Consider the following 20,181-nt stretch of genomic DNA (forward strand, 5'->3'; position numbering starts at 1 on the left):
GCATCTACGCCTCACGGTATCTGGAGGCCTAATGACCCCAACTCCCCAGCTTAATTTAATTAGTTCTAGTGCTGTTATTATAGTATATTATTAGTCACACCCACTGTGATGTATGTAATATAGGTTCATAGGTTCATACTAGGCTATCTGCCCTAGGGCATTTATAAGCCTAGCCAGAATGTGTTTGGCTTTCGCCACCCATTTTAAATTAATTTTGCTATGCCCTTTTTCGAGGTTAGTATACTGTGCCTCTGTCTAACAGTGACACAGAAGTGATACCCGGGGTAAACCTATGATCTCCCATCCACTCATCAAGATTCCTCTTGAAGAGAGTCAATGAGGGACTCTGCCTAACCTGGACTGGGATTTTATTCCAGAGCGAAGGGAGCCTCTGGGTTATGAATCTGTCCCTCCAGCATGTCCTATTTATTTCAGTGCTGAGGTTCAAGTCTCTCGAGCATGTAGCTCGATGGGATTTGGATTTTCTGAGGTGCAGCATGTCCATTAATTCCGGGTTGGACATGGCTTTATACGTCAGGCACAGATCGCCTATGAACAGGCGGTATGCCACTGAGTAGAGCTGGAGTTTCTTTAACCGGGCAGCATATGGCATCTGTTTGAGCCCTTTGATCCTCTTGGTGAGGTACTTTTGGGGTCTTTCCAGTAGCTGCAAGTGTCTGGTAAGGTACATCCCAAAAGGGGCATTGTACTCAATTATGGGCCTGATGAGGGATGAGTAAAGAGGCACAATGACCTCCCCTGATCTAGATGTGAATCCCTTCATGATTAGGTGGGCTATATAAAATGTTTTTCTAACCACTTTGGCCACGTGGTTGTCAAATGAGAGATTGCTATCAACTTGGGTCCCCAGGTCCCTAATTACTTCTTCTGTATTTAATGGATTTCCACCTATGTGGTAATTTGTGGGCACTTTGTTTTTGCCAAAGGGGATGACTATACACTTTTTGGCATTTAGCTTGAGGCCATGGCTCTGGCACCAGTTGTCTGTTTCTATGAGGCCCTTTTGGAGGATGCTTGTGTCGGCTGGAGAGTCGATTATGGCGCCCAGTTTGCAGTCATCTGCGAACCTGGTCAGCCACAGTCCTTCTGTGTTGGCCTGTACCTCCGAGAAATATATACCGAACAAGAGAGGTCCCAGGACTGAGCCTTGTGGGACACCACTTGTAACTGGTTTGGAGTCTGACATGGCTCCTAACCATGTGGGTTCTGTCCTTGAGCCAGTTTGCAATCCATCTAGTGACATAGGGGTCTATATTTAAGCTGGTGAGCTTATCTATAATGCCCGAGTGCGGTATTGTATCGAAGGCTTTTGCGAGGTCCAGGTAGGCTGTGTGGACCACCTTCCCCTCGTCAATGGCCTTGGTGACTGTTTCAAAGAAATCAGCCAGGTTTAAGAGGCAGGATCTGCCTTTAACAAAGCTGAACTGGGTAGGATCCAGTGTTTGTAGGTCCCCAATATCTTTATTTATGAGGTCCATGATGATCCTTTCCATAGCTTTGCAGACCAAGCTAGTCAGGCTTATGGGGCGATAGTTTCCAGGATCCGTTGAGGCACCACCTTTATGGAGAGGGACCACTGTTGCTGTACGCCACTCTTTGGGCACATATCCTGTAGTAAGGCTGAGATTGAACAGTAGTTTTATGTTTGGGTTTAGCTCTTCTTGGAGTTCATGTAGGACACAGCCCGGGACACCATCTGGTCCCATTGATGCTGTGTTTTTTGCTTTCGAGAGGGCGGCTCTTACCTGAGCATCTGAGATGTCAGGGGGGCAGCACTCTGCTGGGATAGATATTTGCCCTTTTGGTGGGGAGGGAGAAGTTTGCGCTGAACCTGTCAGCTAGGATGTTGGCAATGTCTGTGGGTTCGGTGTATTTTTTGTCATTTTGGACTAATTCTGAGCATATCTGGGAATTACCACCCAGGTTCCTAACATAACTAAAGAAAGCCTTGTGATTATCCTTAGTGTCCTGTGCAATTTTTCTCTCGAAGCTGGCCTTAGACAATTTTATGTGTGCCCGTAGTTTTTTGCTAATACTGATCAGTGATGCCTTCCCTTTTTGGGATTTTGCTTTATCATTTAGTAGCTTCCTCCTTCTATTGTATAGTTTGTTTATGGCTGGGGTCCACCAGACTGCCTTTGGAGGATTGGGTCTTGGTTTTATTTGGGATCGCATGATCCATACATTCCTGAAGGTGTTCATAGAATGCATTTATAAAGGATTCTGTGGTCTGGGCCGTATTTTCCACAGGCCCGGGGGCTTTGAAGGATTCCACCTCAGTTTTGAGGAGTGTAAAATTTGCTTTAGAGAAGTTTTTCACTGTGGTTTTCTGGGCAGGGGGTGGGGTCGAGATGTGAATATCCAGTGAGATTAGTTTATGGTCTGATCTTACCAGTGAGGGATACACTTCTGGTCTGGAGCATAGAGTCCCCATGTTGGTGATGATCAGGTCCAGTATGTTTTCCCCTCTTGTGGGAGTGGTAACAAGTTGTTCCATAGCATTTGAGTTTATAAATTCTAGGAACCTTTGGGCTAGGGTGTTGGAGCTAGAGTAATGCCCCCAGTCTATGTTTGGGTAGTTGAAGTCGCCCAATATAATGGTGTTTGGAGAGACCTTCATATTTTCCAGTGTTCTCAGGAAGGCTGAGTGGGGTTCCTGGGTTTGGGAAGGTGGTCTGTAGCAGGCTATAAACTGGAAGGCAGTTTTACCCACTGTTAGTTGCACATGGATAGTCTCTGATGCTTCGTGCTTTGCCACCAACCTGGAGGTGTGGGTATCTTTGATGAATATCGATACTCCCCCTCCTTTTGTGGTTCGGTCCAAGTTTTGGGGCCGAAAAGCATGGTATGAGGTATAACCTGGTAGTGCTGGGGTGCTCTCGGGAGCCCTGAACCAGGTTTCTGTTACTGCACAGATATCGATGTTCTCCATGCTAAGGAGAGTTTCGAGTGTGTGCATCTTGAGGTTTAGACTTCTGGCGTTGAGTAGCATTACTCTTAGTTTCTTATCCCTTGTGATACCTATGGAGGTGGGTTTGTCTTTTGAGCCTTGCCTAAAAAGGCACTATGGGGGTAGCAAGAGCCTTTGCCAATATCCGAAAGCCCAGGGGTGACAGGTGCAAGCCGTCCCTAGCGAAGCATCGTGGCTTGTCGAGCATATCATCCCAAGCTGACAGGCATTGGATCCCCTTTGAATGACACCAGTACTTAAGCCAATTGTTGAAATTGATCATCTTGTCTTCATATTGTGGCATCATTCTTGGTGAGGGTAAGATGCTACTCAAGGTCAGGGTCATACCGGCCTGGGCTACATGCTCAGAGAGCTCCTTTATGTCTCTTTTCATGCTTTGCCACCAACCTGGAGGTGTGGGTATCTTTGATGAATATCGATACTCCCCCTCCTTTTTTGGTTCGGTCCAAGTTTTGGGGCCGAAAAGCATGGTATGAGGTATAACCTGGTAGTGCTGGGGTGCTCTCGGGAGCCCTGAACCAGGTTTCTGTTACTGCACAGATATCGATGTTCTCCATGCTAAGGAGAGTTTCGAGTGTGTGCATCTTGAGGTTTAGACTTCTGGCGTTGAGTAGCATTACTCTTAGTTTCTTATCCCTTGTGATACCTATGGAGGTGGGTTTGTCTTTTGAGCCTTGCCTAAAAAGGCACTATGGGGGTAGCAAGAGCCTTTGCCAATATCCGAAAGCCCAGGGGTGACAGGTGCAAGCCGTCCCTAGCGAAGCATCGTGGCTTGTCGAGCATATCATCCCAAGCTGACAGGCATTGGATCCCCTTTGAATGACACCAGTACTTAAGCCAATTGTTGAAATTGATCATCTTGTCTTCATATTGTGGCATCATTCTTGGTGAGGGTAAGATGCTACTCAAGGACAGCGTCATACCGGCCTGGGCTACATGCTCAGAGAGCTCCTTTATGTCTCTTTTCATGTAGTCCAGGGAGGTACGTCTCAGGTCATTCACACCAGCATGGACAATGACTGAGTCATATTTGTACTTGCCCTGGAGTGACCTGAGTGCTTGTGTTATGTGGCGGATCCTAGCGCCCGACAGGCTGCTCACCGTGACCCTCTCCTTGTTCAGCTTGGTGAGCGGGACGTCAGTGTGCCTGACGATAGAGTCACCTATTACAAGTGTATCAGGTGTGTTGTTTAGTCTTAAGGGCTGTGACTGTTTGGCACACTGGCTTTGTGAGATATGTGTTGCACGTGTTTTGTTTTGGGGTAGCGGCTACTTGGGTGTCTGCTTTGGAGGTCTCTGCTGCTTCGGCAGATCTTTATTTAGAGCCTCCGAGTATGTTTTTGTGTGATTATGTGTTTGGTTTGCTGTCATGGTAGGTCTATGTGTGGTAACACCCCCATATCCCACATTCAATCCCAAATCTCTGACAAGTTCTGATACCCTTGATAAGTGTAAGCAGGGGCTTAGGTGATGAAACATTTACAAGCTAATGTATGAACACATTACAAAAATCATTAATTGTTTATGAATACCTCACACTGGGTTACTTCATGATTGTTTTGGAGACTGACAGGTTGTCATTAGAGTGGCATAGTGTATTAAAGAAGCTCAGAGGTAGACAGAGATGATTTTTGTCCTATTGCCTCCTGACTTATGTTTAGGCTGAACTATTATCATATTGCTTTAATCAGAATGATTCATTTTACAGTAATCTGTTTCCACGGTATTGTTTCTGCTGTTGGAGTGAATTACCTCTTCATTGTTTCATTTGTTCTCCTTGTTTATTTTTTTTCTCTCTTTTTTCTATTCATTTTTTTAATGGATTTTTTTCAGACATATAAGGGAAAACTCATTCAAAACCAATGGCCACTTATAGACTTCCAGTGTTTTGCCCTAGAAGTAGTGTAAATAACCCTACTAAAAACTTTGCAGAGGTTAAATTACATTCTTAGAACATTAAAGACTTGCATAACCCTTTTAAAGCCAAAAGCTGTTTTCATTTTTGATAAGAGCGAAGCCCATGTCATATTTTTGCAAAAAGCTAAAAAAAAAAAATAAATAAAAAAAAAAAATAAAAAGCAACAACCAACCAAACAAAAAATACAAAAATAGTGTTAGCAAATTTTTGAGTAAACAGAATGGGTAAGGAAACATATTGTTTATCACCATCAAAAAATATACATGTAATTACTCTAACTCATAATTTATTGGGATGTTTAGAAGTTCATCAAACCCAATGTGCTACCCACTCTTCAAAAAAGGGAGAAAGGGAGATGTGTAATTATGTTAGCATACATGAGACAAAATCACATTTTATTGGGTAACTACAATGGGCCAAACAAAGGCAATATTGAGCACTGGAATAAACATTTAGATAATACAAGAATGCATAAGGTAGAAGACCTAAGTATATTTTTAGTATAAGACTTCCAACACTGTTTTAAATGCTAACAAGGACAGAATATCAGGAGAGGCAGTACATTTTACAAACACAGGAAATGCACCACATCAAGATGCAGAGGAGTTTCCAAATGGCAGTTACAAACATCGAGTGCAAGTGTCTAATGGCGGGGATTCAGAAACACATACAGTGAGAATCCTTGACATTGCCATTTTCCACCTCATACTAAGATTTTCCAGTTCTTAGACCACCCATTGCTAAGGTTTCCCAGTGGTGGGGCCTTCAGCTCAGAGGGTGTTCTCACTGGCAGAAATGCATTTGAATGTGACTATCTAGGGGAGTGGTTAATGCCAATTAGCCATGTGTTCTCTCGCCAGGAATGTCAGTGGCTCCAGATTAAGTCTGCTGAGTGATTCAGGGAATCACTTGACTATTAAAATTTTACTGTTGGAGTAAAAACTGAATACTGTCACCCATTCACTTCTGTGCACCAGTTTCAGTGCAGGCAAGTTCACTGAAAACATAGCCATGGGGCTGTGCTAGCATCGGTGTGTAGACATGTCTTTAGGGGCATGAATAAAACTGCACAATTGTGTGTGTGTTGTCTACCTGGGTGGTTGCACTGGGGATGGTAGGTAGTCAGTCAATGTTTTGGATATATGTAGGCATCTGTGTGTGTGTGTGTGTGTGTGTGTGTGTGTGTGTGTGTGTGTGTGTGTGTGTGTGTGTGTGTGTGTGTTTAGCTTTGGTTCAGCAGCTGGTGTCAGTGGGCAGAGGTGTAGACAGGTTGGTTGGCACCAACAGCAATTACTCCATTTTTTGCACCCATCCACAGAGTGGCAACCAAATTTAAAAAAAGGACTCAGAGGTGAGAGTTAAAGGAATAATTTTGAGAATAACTCAGACGTTCATATGTTTCTCTAACAGGCTAATCTTTTATGGCTTCAAGGTCAGAATGTGGATAGTCAGGGAGCTCTTAACATCATTATTTAAAATCTAAAAAAAACAAACAAAAAAAAAAACACATTGTAACCTGGGAAAATACCAGGGTTAGATATTTTATGTGTGGCTATTTAAATAAAATTAGCATTAGAATAAAGAGTTTCTTGGATCTTCAGCTTTGCTGAAGAGGTCTGTATTCCTAAACTTAGCAATGATAAGCTCCTACCATCCAATTATTGTAGGGAGGCAAAGTAAACATCTATTTGATCTGAAAACCACCAATGCCTTGACAAGAACAGGTTAGGGAGTTGAGGGCTCATTCACCTGTGGCCCAATGCACAGTAGACAGCTGTAAAATTGTACATGCTGTCCTCATGAGAGACATCAGTAAAGCAATCAGTAATGTAAAATTATACTTTTTATGCTATGCTTTAGAAACAGTAGGTCTCCCACAACAATTTAGAAAATGTGGAACTTTTATATTTTTTTCCTTTGGCATGAATATTCACAGGATTCACAATCTGTCCAGTTTTTGCAGTCTTAAAGGAACAAGGCAGGTGTGTCTTCTATTCCATTTTATAATTTGTAATATTGCAGAAGACTTCAGCAGAATGGACTCATAAGTATATATTGCATGTTGGTGTTCCCTTTTAATCAAAGAAGAGAGTAACTTCATTGCAGTATGTAGATGACTACGTATGTGGGAGACTGCTAATCCTCAAAATAATGTACAGGAAGTTATCTAGATACTTTGATGATCAACAGTGTCAGGCTTCACACTCAAGATAAAAAATCAGGTTTCCTCTTAACTTAGCTGAACTGAGCATGCATCTGTTGTATGCACTTTTAATCCCCTTTATAGTTACAAAGGAATAGATCTACATATTAATTAAAAATCAAACTAACTTTCAGTGTGAAAGATTTATTGGGTTATTATATAAAAGTCATAATTAGAGAACTGAAAAAACAAATATGTCATTTAGAAAAAAAAGAGCCTTCCATTTGTGAGAAGAATTCAGATTACTAAAACATTCAGGCTTCCAAAATGCTTTATTTCTGATTAGACACCTAACTCACATTATTTCCAAAGTATTTTATGTTGTTGCCATTAGTTATAATAGACTTTTTATGGAACTCATTTGTTGCAAGAATCAGTAAATGCAGACTAAATGTTCTTAAGCATAAGGGAAGAGTTAAGTTTTTTTTTTAGTATACTGTTATAGCTGTGTCTCAGCGATATGTTACATTGAAAGATCATCCCAGCTAGCAGGGAGTGATTTTGAACCAAGGTAATTCCCACAAGCAGTTTAGGGAGACAGCTTTTTAAGATCAGTAGAGCATGCCAGTCAGGAGGCTTGGATATGTGCATTGAAAAATATTAAAATAAATAAAAAGGCAAACATTATGGTCAACACCTTCTAGGCAGGATGATGCATAATGATTAATCAGAAAGATTCAATGTGGAAAGATTGAAAGTCTTACAAATATATCTTAGACCTTTGCACATAATAGAATGCAATCTGTCAATACCTTATCAAATTTGAGGGAAGAGAATGTGAATATGAGAGTCAGATGGTGCCAAATATTAAAACTCAAATCTAATATAAATAAAATCTCAGTGAAACAACATTGGTTTCTGATGTATATCAGGTGGTCACAAGAATGGAAGCCACTAGTAAGCATAACAGATCTTAACCTTAGCAGTCTATATAAGGATAATGTAAATAAGTGGCAAATACATCATCTGTCATCTGTAGTGCAAATGGGAAATTGCATTAAGGATGAAAATCCCAAAGTACTGGGGAGAATTCATTTTTCTTATCAGTGTTATTTCAAAACTTGAACCTTTACTATCTTTCAGTTTGCTGAAATAACATCACATGGGACAATGCTCTCCTACTAGGTTTAAGACAGGGAGTTGTACATTAATGGCAAATGCTTTAAATTCCAGGAAGACATCCCAGACTATTTATACAAGACAAGGTACTGTCTAAAAATTCAAGAAAATTACATTAACATTATTGAAGGGGCAAGGTTGGTAGTAAGGATTGCTACCCAGACTTTGGGTTACATATGGTTTATCCCACCTAAGTCTATGTTTACTGTCTGGATATATAACAGGATTGACATTTGTCTCATTTACATTTTTAAGACCTGGAAAATATTTTGGAAGTCTGATTTCAATTCATGCCAAAAGAAAGTATGGAATGCGAGAAATGGTGTTGCGTAAAGTTTTAAATGCAACATTTTATTAATCATTTTTTGTACATTTTTCTTTTCTTTATTAAAAATGGGGTATGTATAACTGCAAAACATTATCAAAGAGATCGTATTACACTTTGCATCAGTACTAATTAGTAAATTTTTGAACCTGTTGTGAATGGTTGTTATTCTTATCATGTCTCAGTAAAGACTGATGTGTAAAACATTAGTCAAGAAATGACATGTAGGCTCTCCTGTCCACCCATATTGTAGTCTGAATTTTCTACACCAGCTGATCAATGTATAATAATAATACTGTCATCCTTTTGCCTAGTGTACCGACATGCTTAAATCATAGCTCCTTTAAAACTCTGGACAGCTTTAATCTCTCTTAAAATTTTTTCATCAATGTTGTCTGCCAGATTCCTGTTATGAAATATGTTCCTAAATTATTCAGTAGCATTCTTGCAGACAATACTGATACACTCTTCACCTATTGCTTGCTTACATATAGTACTTTAACTTTGTTACATCAAAAAATATGTAGTCAGAAACAACTACCACAGATATTTTATTCAAGGAAAACACAGTACAAATGAAAATTAGTATCAGCAATTTCTAAGTAAGACACTAATAGATATAATACGTCCTTAAATTAGTATATTATTGATATGATCCTGAAATAACACAAGCAGTATTTGTAGGAATGAACTGCAGTTATTTACTAATTACACACACCCACACACATACATGTAATCACACATGCACAAAGGTATATGTATTTTTGCCTGTATCTGTGTGTGTGTGTGTGTGTGTGTGTGTGTGTGTGTGTGTGTGTGTGTGTGTGTGTGTATATATATATATATATATATATATATATATATATATATATATAGCGATCTAAATATATATGGGTGTATTTGGATCGATCGATTATATCCAACATTGCCATGCTAAATATAAATGTTTTTATGTCGAAAATGCAGATGTCAACCAGCAACTATGCAAGGGCTGACAAACAGCCATGGTGCATGCAAAAATCAAAAACAAAAAAATTAATTAAAACACCCATGTGATGGGAGCCTGCCAGTTGTATAGACTAACTCCAAAATCACACAAACCCTGGGTAAGGGCATATTTCCCAGCTTTGAGAAATGTTCAGTCTCAAGCATCGATTGTTGCGCTGCTTAGTTGATCATAAGTGGGTGACTAAACAGCTGTCAACAGAACATTCAGTCATAAGGAGAAAACCTATACATATATATATATAAATATATATATATATATATATATATATATATATATATTTATATGGATATAGATAGGTATATAGAGATATAGACATATGGGTCTACTTGACATGATCGTAATGCCACTAGACTGACTTATAAAATGCTGAGACAACACTAGCAAAGCTTCATATGACTGAAACTGCACTATACCAAAGTTTGCAAGGCTGAACATTTCAAATGCTGACTTTGCCAGCTGAGCAGAACATGAAATCTGCTCATTTCCGCACTGAAGTATGATCTCGGAGTTGGTATATGTAATTTGCATGGGGTTTGGGGGAGCAGCACTTCCATGGGGTGCATGGGGCACAACCCACCCCCCAAAATGTAAAAGTAAAAAATAAATAATTGTAATAATGGAACTGAGGAATCTCCAGTGAATATTCATGTGGATGCTGTAGATACCTACATGGATATTCAGTGGGATTTTCTATGAGTATGCATGTATTGGTTGGTGGGCAGGGTGTAGGTGAAATTTAGGTACACAGTACAGAGTTTTAAAGCGAAAGTGCACTGTTGATATGGTACTAGTTCTTACTTTTGTAACTGCATTACATGGGAGGTAAGCTGGAATTTTATACATTTGGTTTTGTGTATGCCGGCAATTTAACTTGTCAGTGTTATGAATTTCCGGTGTTGTCATCTTGGCATTTTAAAAGTTGGTCTACTGGCATTTGGATAATGTCAAGTAGACCTATATAGAAAGAAAGAGAGATATGTAGGATAGGTTCAGTGCAAACTTCACCCCTTTTCACCCCCCAAAGGCCCAGAACATCATTGATACTTGTCTCACACCTCTCATTTCTGTAGATCAAGTGTTAAAGGCCCTATCTAAGGCAAAGAACACAGCCTCCATTGGACCTGATAGTATCCCAGGCTGTATTCTGTACCATCTCCAGCAAGGACTAGCTTCGTCATTGAGCACCCTATTCAACCACAGCCAAACTACTGGATTCATTCCAGCAGAGTGGAAAACTGTCATTGTCATCCCTTTGCACAAAGGTGGTATCACTACTGACCTGGGAAACTATTTCCCCATCAGCTTGACAAGTCTGATCTGTAAAGTCATGGAGCGTATTATAATAGGATCTCATAAACAAGGACATAGGCACTCTCCAAGCACTGGATCCCACCCATTTCAGATTCGTCAGGGGCAGATCTTGCCTATTGAACCTGGTTGACTTCTTTGAGACTGTCACCAAGGGCTTGGATGAGGGAAAGCCAGTATATACAGCTTGCCTTGACCTGGCCAAGGCCTTTGACACAATCCCCCACTCAGGCATCATCAAAAAGCTAACACGACTTGGTGTTAATCCCTATTTAGTCAGATGGGTGGAAAACTGGCTCACAGATAGTACCCACAAGGTCAAAATAGGCACTGCCACTTCTGACAGCAGACCTGCCACTAGTGGTGTCCAAAAAACACCAGTGGCCAGCATATGCAGCATAGAGATACTGTATTCAAAATAAATATTTATGGCATATACTGCCACAAAATACAGTATTATCGATTCAAACCGGTTTCGGCTATCCAGCCTTCATCAGTGAAAAAGAACCTTTACTATACACAAGGTCTCATAAATATTTATATATACCACCAACCAATAAGATCATGGTATAGTCCAACTCTAAAGCTGGTTACACTATGCTATTTATATAATGATATGTAGCTAATAGTTTTATCACCATATTAAAGTAGAAGCATATTTAAAACAATAGAGATACATAAAAAAAATAAAAATATATATATATATATATATATATATATATATATATGTATATATATATATATATATATATATATATATATATATATATTTTAACAAAAGTAACAAATTATCTGAATGATATACTTAGAAGATTATTCAAAAAGATTTATTGAAAATACTGTCAACTGTGTCCTGAGCTGATGACATGCTATGAGCAAACCACAAGGTCCCCAATAACATCTAAATATATATAATATTAATTGGGAATATCTGATTCCATAGCTAGTCTTGTTAAACCCTATCTATATCTGTAATGAAAATCTTTACATTTACAGTTAATGGCCATGTTAGATATCAAAATGGTGCATACGCTGAACCAACAAATATTATTGAAATTAACTGATATATTTTGCTAATAGTAAGCCTGTTATTCATCACATATACTGGCAATTGTGTTATGACAAACACAAAATTATATTATGACATGTAACAGCATATAATAAGCTAATGTTTGAACAATCCAACAACATTGTGTAATAACAGTGGCCTACAAATATATAGCCCATCAAGACACCTATGCTATGATTCCAATAATCTGTTAATCCTAATTATCACTGAATTAGTAATGGTCATTAAGGCCAGGGGGAAATAATGCCCCAAGGTGAATTATCCAATATTTTTCTTTGTGGTTCAAAATGCTATGCCAACCCTGTTGATTGCTCCTGTCTCCAGTAATTTTGTCTATAATCATGAACATAAATCTGGCATTGTTATGTTTCAAAGTGTGTCAGTACAGAGCATTGGTCTCTTTTTTTTTCTGATATCACTTTTGTTTTCACACATCCTGACTCTAAGTGATTGTGATGTCTGCCCAACATAAAATGCTGAGAATTGACACGTTGCTAAATATATGACCCAACTGCTACTGCAATTACCAAAGACTCTAAGATCATAGACTCTACTCGTATTGGCACTAGTGAATTGTTTTAATTTACTTACTTGGTTACAGGAACCACAGTGGCTACATTCACTAGTGCCAATACGAGTTGAGTCTATGATCTTAGAGTCTATGCCAGATTTATGTTCATGATTATAGACAAAATTACTGGAGACAGGAGCAATCAACAGGGTTGGCATAGCATTTTGAACCACAAAGAAAAATATTGGATAATTCACCTTGGGGCATTATTTCCCCCTGGCCTTAATGACCATTAATAATTCAGTGATAATTAGGATTAACAGATTATTGGAATCATAGCATAGGTGTCTTGATGGGCTATATATTTGTAGGCCACTGTTATTACACAATGTTGTTGGATTGTTCAAACATTAGCTTAATATGTGCTGTTACATGTCATAATATAATTTTGTGTTTGTCATAACACAATTGCCAGTATATGTGATGAATTACAGGCTTACTATTAGCAAAGTATATCAGTTAATTTCAATAATATTTGTTGGTTCAGCTTATGCACCATTTTTATATCTAACATAGCCATTAACTGTAAATGTATAGATTTTCATTATAGATATGGATAGGGTTTAACAAGACTAGTTATGGAATCAGGTATTCCCAATTAATATTATATATATTTAGATGTTATTGGGGACCTTGTGGTTTGCTCATAGCATGTCATCAGCTCTGGACACAGTTGACAGTATTTTCAATAAATCTTTTTGAATAATCTTCTAAGTATATTATTCAGATTATTTGTTACTTTTGTTAAAAAATATATATATTTTTTTATGTATCTCTATTGTTTTAAATATGCTTCTACTTTAATATGGTGATAAAACTATTAGCTACATATCATTATATAAATAGCATAGTGAAACCAGCTCTAGAGTTGGACTATACCATGTTCCTATTGGTTGGTGGTATCTATAAATATTTATGAGACCTTGTGTATAGTAAAGGTTTTTTTTCACTGATGAAGGCTGGATAGCCGAAACCAGTTTGAATCGATAATAGTGTATTTTGTGGCAGTATATGCCTTCATAAATATTTATTTTGAATAAAGTATCTCTATGCTGCATATGCTGGCCTCTGGTGTTTTTTGGATTAATGGTTTGGCCGTGCAGACCATACTTGAGAGGCATTCACTTTCTACTAGTGGTGTCCCCCAGGGATCTGTCCTTGGACCCCTACTGTTTGGCATTTACCTCTCAGAGATCCAGGCAAAGACAAAGGGCTTATGGCTGACCACATTTGCGGATGACTTTTAGTTGGGTGCTGTCATTTACTCCCTAATTGATGGTAACATACTGCAAGAGGGTCTCACAGCTAGAAATGACTGGTGCCAAAGTCATGGCCTTAAGTTAAATGCAAAAAATGTATTATCATACCATTCTGCAAATGTACAGCCCCTACTGATTACCTCATCAACAGAAACCCCCTAAGCACACAACCTGTGGTGAGAGACCTGGGTACTCAGATTGACCACAATCTCACATTCGACCATCATGTGGCAGTGGTGGTCAGAAAAGTCTTTTACTTGTTTCATCTCATAAGTAAAGGGATAGCATCCAGAAAAAAGGAGGTTATTACCACTCTGTACTCCTCCCTTATCAGACCTATAATTGAGTATAATGCCCTGTTTGGTGTGTACCTCTCTAAACACCTGCACCAACTGGAAAGGCCACAGAAATACCTCACAAAGAGAATACATGGCCTCCAAAACATAGCCTACGTGGACAGGCTTAAATCACTATCACTCTACTCGGTATCATACAGATTGCTCAGAGGTGATCTGTGTCTTGCCTACAAGACAATGTCAGACTGTCCTACTAGAGATGCTCCATATTTGCAAGTCTAACTCCTCGCCCACTACCTGCTTGAAAGGCCTGAATCTAATATGTGATTTCACCAAAACCTGCTGTAGAGACAGGTTTGTCTCCCAGAGGCTGCCCCCTCTCTGCAATACACTTCCCGTACATGTCAAACAGAGTACCTCACTGACCCTCTTCAAAAGCAACCTTGATGAGTGGGTGGGAAACCATAAATTTGAACCAGGGTTTCCACCTTTGTCCCTCACAGGTTGAGATTTCCTTTTTGGGGGGATAAACTCTTGGCTAGGCTTGTGAGGGCCCCAGAGCCCTTAGCCTAGTAATCTCCTATGTTCCTATGATCCTATGTATTATATAAACTACAGTGAGTACATGTCTTCTTACAAAAAAGTAATATGTTACAATTTATAATACTGAATATACAATGCTGAAATGTTAAAATGTTGAAATCAAAATACCTACTCCCTTACATGTATAGAAAACTGGACTTGTACCCCCTGCAGGAATCATGTTATCACTCATTTTGGAGTTTCACTGACAGGTGACAGATACTGTTTGTTGACTAGCTGTCAACTAATGCAGTTTACGTATGCAGTACTTGGATGCAATCACCAGATGTTTTGAGTTCAACATTGTTAAGTTTCACCATGTTGACATTTCAGGATCTTCCTTCATTATTATAGTATCCATATGTATTATATATATATATATATATATATATATATATATATATATATATATATATATATATATAGTTGTTGGAATTCAGTGGTTTTATGCAAATACCTAAGTTTTGACATACGATTACTCTGGAAATGTCTCTCAGCTTCATTTCCCTTGAAATTAATATGAAAACTGATTCTTATCTATGCATATATATATTTTTTTCTTTTCTGACTGTTTATCTCTAAAATAGACTAACCCCTATCCTTTTTTTAACTAATTCATTGAGTGGGGCTCTTCTACTAATAAATGATGTTCGCTTATAACCCTACTGGTTCTCATTCAACATTTAGTCTTACTTGTTTGATCTTTAGTAATCATTTACAGAAATCTAAGGACTTAGAATGAAATAAAATTGTATATAAAATAAATAAAGGTAATTAAAATGATTTGTGCAACCTCATTTCTTTCTGTTGTTAAATGAAGTAGACCAGTACGAGTTATTTAACATTGGCTAAAATTGCCAATATGTTATAGTGAAAAATTGTTTTCTTACACACTTGGCATGCATAAGTGAAGAGGTAATCTATTCCAGCTGAAAAGAAACCAGAACAAATTAAAAACTTATTTAATAGGAGTTAAAGTGCAACTGTATGAAGGTGAAATTAAACATCCTGGGAAATTTAAGCTATCTGCATTTTATCTTTGAATGCTTAATTTAATTCTAAGATATTACATTTAAACCTTTTTGTTGAGAGTGACTCCTGAGTTTTAATTTAAAACTTCTGAAATCCATCCAGTACCTGCTTTTGTGTGTTTATTTGAAATACTCCAGTACAAAATATGTGCCCGTTTCTTCTAAAATCTGATGGCATCCTTGGTTTTGATGGGTTCCATATTTTAATTCTTCTGAGCTGCATGTTACTTTAAGACATTCAAAAATTCACGTTTGTGCTTCTGATCTGACACAGCTGTTTTGATTGAGCTTTGGGTCTATAGCTACATTATCTATATGTGACAAATCTCCGTTCTGAAGTATAAATGCCTGCAGATAATGGAAAGGTAAGTTCAAAATGTCACATGACAGCTGTGTTTAATTTTAGTAGATCACAGTAGGACAGCATGACTGTACAGTATATTTGCACACAACAATATGTTTTCATTAGTCTTCTTAAGGCCTCTGGATTCCATAATTAATGCATCAATGAAGATGAGTTAATTCCAAACACTCAGCAGTAGCAAAAGTCCAAAATGAGCTATGCAGCTTTAGCGAAAGGCCTCATTGAATAATGTGTTTATATAAGATATAAAAGAGGACATTTTGTTGAATTAAATTCTTGATGATGAGACAGCGTTGCTTGACATGCTATGAGAAATGTAGGTAATTATACCAAATGCAACAAGTATAGAAAAAAACTATTGTCGTGGAGCAGGTAAAGAGGTCAGAGTTCATACAGATTAGTAATTTGTCCAAATTAGAAATAAAGAAAATATTTTACTATTTTTCTAAGTGAAATAAGAAAAATAAATTAATTACATTGGCACTGACATTCAGTTAAGAAACATGCAGTATGTAAGCTTCTGGAAAGTGTTTAAAAAGACTGACACTTCAAGACATATCATTTCATCTGCTGATCTCATATTTTCTCAAGCATATTTGTTACTTGTATCATCATGTTACTTGCATTAATTTAAAATGTGATGTATAATAAGTCAGCTTTTCATAAGGCCATCAAAGTCCATGGAAAGCAAGGCAGCAGATTGTTGGTAATCTCTGTATTTCAAAATTCTAATAAACACTGACATGAGTTTATGAAATTTAAAGCTATAAAAAGGAAATATCATTATTATGATTGCCATGTCACCATGACCTCCAAAGTATGGCTAAAATAAGAAGAATTGATAAAGTGATTATCTGAAGTTAATATTTTATTCATTTAAAAAAGGGGGGAGATTTGGTGGGCTTGAGTGACAGGAACATCAAAACATAGAGCTTCATATCAGTCCACTTATTTATTTTGTAATAATTTGAAATAATTTACACAATGATCCCAATAAGGCAATTATGCAACTTTCAGCAGTGAGAAAAGTAAATAAAACGTACAAATATTGTGCAAATGTGATTCAGAAAGCCTTACTGTGATGCAGAAGCCTTAACTTGGAAGACTTCTACATGTGGTAAGCATATCCATTTGAGATGAAACCTGAGAATTACTTTGTCCAGTTATATTTTTACATGAATGAAAAACATATACAGTGTGTACAATGTCTTTCAATGATATATAAAATGGCTACAGGTAAGCACAGCAGAAACTTAGGTAAGCACAACAGAAACTTTGGGGGACAGTATGCGTGCCCGTGGGTGAGCATGTATGTGTATGTAGCAGCAGAAATGCAGCTGAATGGATGTGTGTGTGTGTGTGTGTGTGTGTGTGTGTGTGTGTGTGTGTGTGTGTGTGTGTGTGTGTGTGTAGCTATTTCTATGACTTTGACCAATTATTGGTGAAGCTTATTAGTTGATGGGTGGATGAGTGTATATATGTGTGGGAAAGCCTGGGACTGTGCATATAACTGCACATATGTGTCTGTGTGTGTGTGTGTGTGTGTGTGTGTGTGTGTGTGTGTGTGTGTGTGTGTGTGTTTGTTTGTGTGTAAGTGTGATGGCTTTGTGTGCATGGATGTGTGTGCCCACATGCATGCATATAAATGTCTTTGCTACTATGATGATGTTTGGTAGGGACAACAATTATGCTGTTAGTACGCTGTTTGATTCTGTAATGTGGTAATAGGCTACTATTGAGGTATTTCTTTGTATGCTTTTACCAGAGACATAACAAGGCCGACCCTGGCCTAAACTGATAGGGGGCATAATCGGTAGATGATCAATGTTCAACACTTTACCATAATTCAAAAATAAAGGTTGGTGTTGCATTTGTGTTTAGAATTGAAGCTCTATAATAGCAATGTACTGTAGTTTGAAAGGAAAGAAGAGCTTTTTTTCATGTTCTCCAAGTTTAAGGGCATGATCACAGATCAGGTGATGGAATGGGGCACCAGAGAATTGCTAAATGCAATTCCTGCTTTTAACCATCTCTGAATAAGCAGTTCTTTCTATCGTGCTGCATTAATATCTCTGTTCATTAAAAAAAAAGGTATTAGAAGGTGAGTTGTTGATCTTAAGTTTCATGACCATCATGACAGTGAGTTCCATATTAATCCATTTTATTTATTTTGTTATTATTTAAGTTATTTTACACAATGAGTCCACTAAGGCAATCATTTAATGCTCAGCCATGAACACAGTAAATAACTATAAACTGTCTGGGGTTCAAAAGGTCTTACTGCAATGTAAAAGCATTAACAATGAAGGATGGAGTGAATATCTGTAAATCCTGTCCACAGTCCGGGAATCAGTTATAGAATTAGTAACAAAGTAATGGAAAGCACACATAGGTTAGGCAGCAAAGCTTTGGTATGCCTTTTCAGATGGAAAAAATAATATAAATAACACTGCTTTTTAGGTTGATCTCTAAACTTACCAGTACAATATGCAACTAGACTGTCAGTCAAGGAGCTTGTTTGGCAGAGTCTGTGCAATCAAATGAGTTTATTTTGCAATAAATGCATCAAAGAAATAAAATGTTTACTAAAACTAGAAAAGTTAACTGAATACATACCCTAAGTAGTCTGGTGTATGCATGCTGTTATTAGCAGTAGTGCAATCTTTGCCTTTTGTACTAGAAGACTAAAAGATTGTGTGTTCTATTCCCACTCCAGATAAGTCGATTGTTGGTACTGCTGTGCAGCATTAGGGGATGCTGCATTCCTGAATGCATCATCCTTTGGTTACAATATTACACTGAGGTCCCATCTGCTTCAGTTAATGTTAACTCAGGTAGATGTAAAAGATCCCAGAGCACCTGTCCTGTCTCCCCTGAAAAGAGATCACTAGCTTACCTTGATCGGCCAAGGATAAATAAAGCACATAAAGGAATGTGAAAGTTTTATTACTGGGATGAATCTACATGAGTTTCAAAGCACAAAATTATAATTTCTGGTTGCAGATAGCAGCTAAGAATACTGAGGGAAGTTTCCTTAGTCATGAGCAATGCCACATAGGAAATAAAGAAAACTGTGGTATGTATAACTTGCATTACAGTCAAGTGCTCAATACGTGAGTGCTTTTGTGACAATGTCTGTGAGCTCAAATACAATAAGTTATATGATACTCTCTAACTGCAGACTCCTGAAGAAAGGGCAGAAATTTGTTGTTGCTTTGTGATTACTTTTTCTCTATTCCCATATAGCAAGTACAGCTAGGTTTCATCCTCTCCAAAAAATTTTTCTTGTTTTGTGCTGACTCTATTTTCTCAAAATAATAGTATGCTTAAGTAAATATTTATAGACGTTATGTATACTCAGGTAAGAAATTTTGTGTACCATATACTTGACACTACGTATTTAACTACACTTTCATGCAATAAACACTCTCTGTCAGATAACATTTAAAACTCAACTTTATTTCATAGAATTAAAAGAGCTAGCACTTTGGAATTCCACTACAAGTGCTCAGTTTATACAATACTTAAACCACTAGCCACCAATAGAAACCAGAGAAAGGAAAGACAGAAATTTCCAGTAAACACATCATAAAATTTATATAAACTATTTAAGATTCAGATTATTATTTGTGCCATTATGAGGCAAGATATTAAATCTTGCATTTTTTCATAATAAATGTTAGAACTAGTGAAAAAATCTTTATTCTTACATACTCCTTTGTTCAAAATCAGTGTTATGTTCAACAAAAATGGATAACAGCTGAACAGAGCATGTTGCCATATCACTCAATACAATGCAACAACACAGGAACTTTTTATTTATTTATCATTTATTATCTGGGAAAGTCTGAGTTGGAATGAAGCCAATTTCCAGCAGAGACCCAGGGAGAAATGCTCCAGACACATGTCTTTGCAATGTGGGAGGAAGCCCGGACAAACACAGGGAGGACATGCAGACACCACATAGAAAGCACCCCAGCCAAGAATTAAACTGGAGAACCTCTTGCTCTGAGGTGACAATGTTACCACTGCGCCATCCACAAATGTTGCACACAACACACACACTTCAGACAAACCAAACAGTCAAACATGTAACACAACAAAAAATGCCCAGACTGTAATGCAACATCAACAC

Source organism: Protopterus annectens, chromosome 6.part0, assembly GCF_019279795.1.
Source record: "Protopterus annectens isolate FY-2018-M chromosome 6.part0, PAN1.0, whole genome shotgun sequence".
NCBI lineage: Eukaryota > Metazoa > Chordata > Ceratodontiformes > Protopteridae > Protopterus > Protopterus annectens.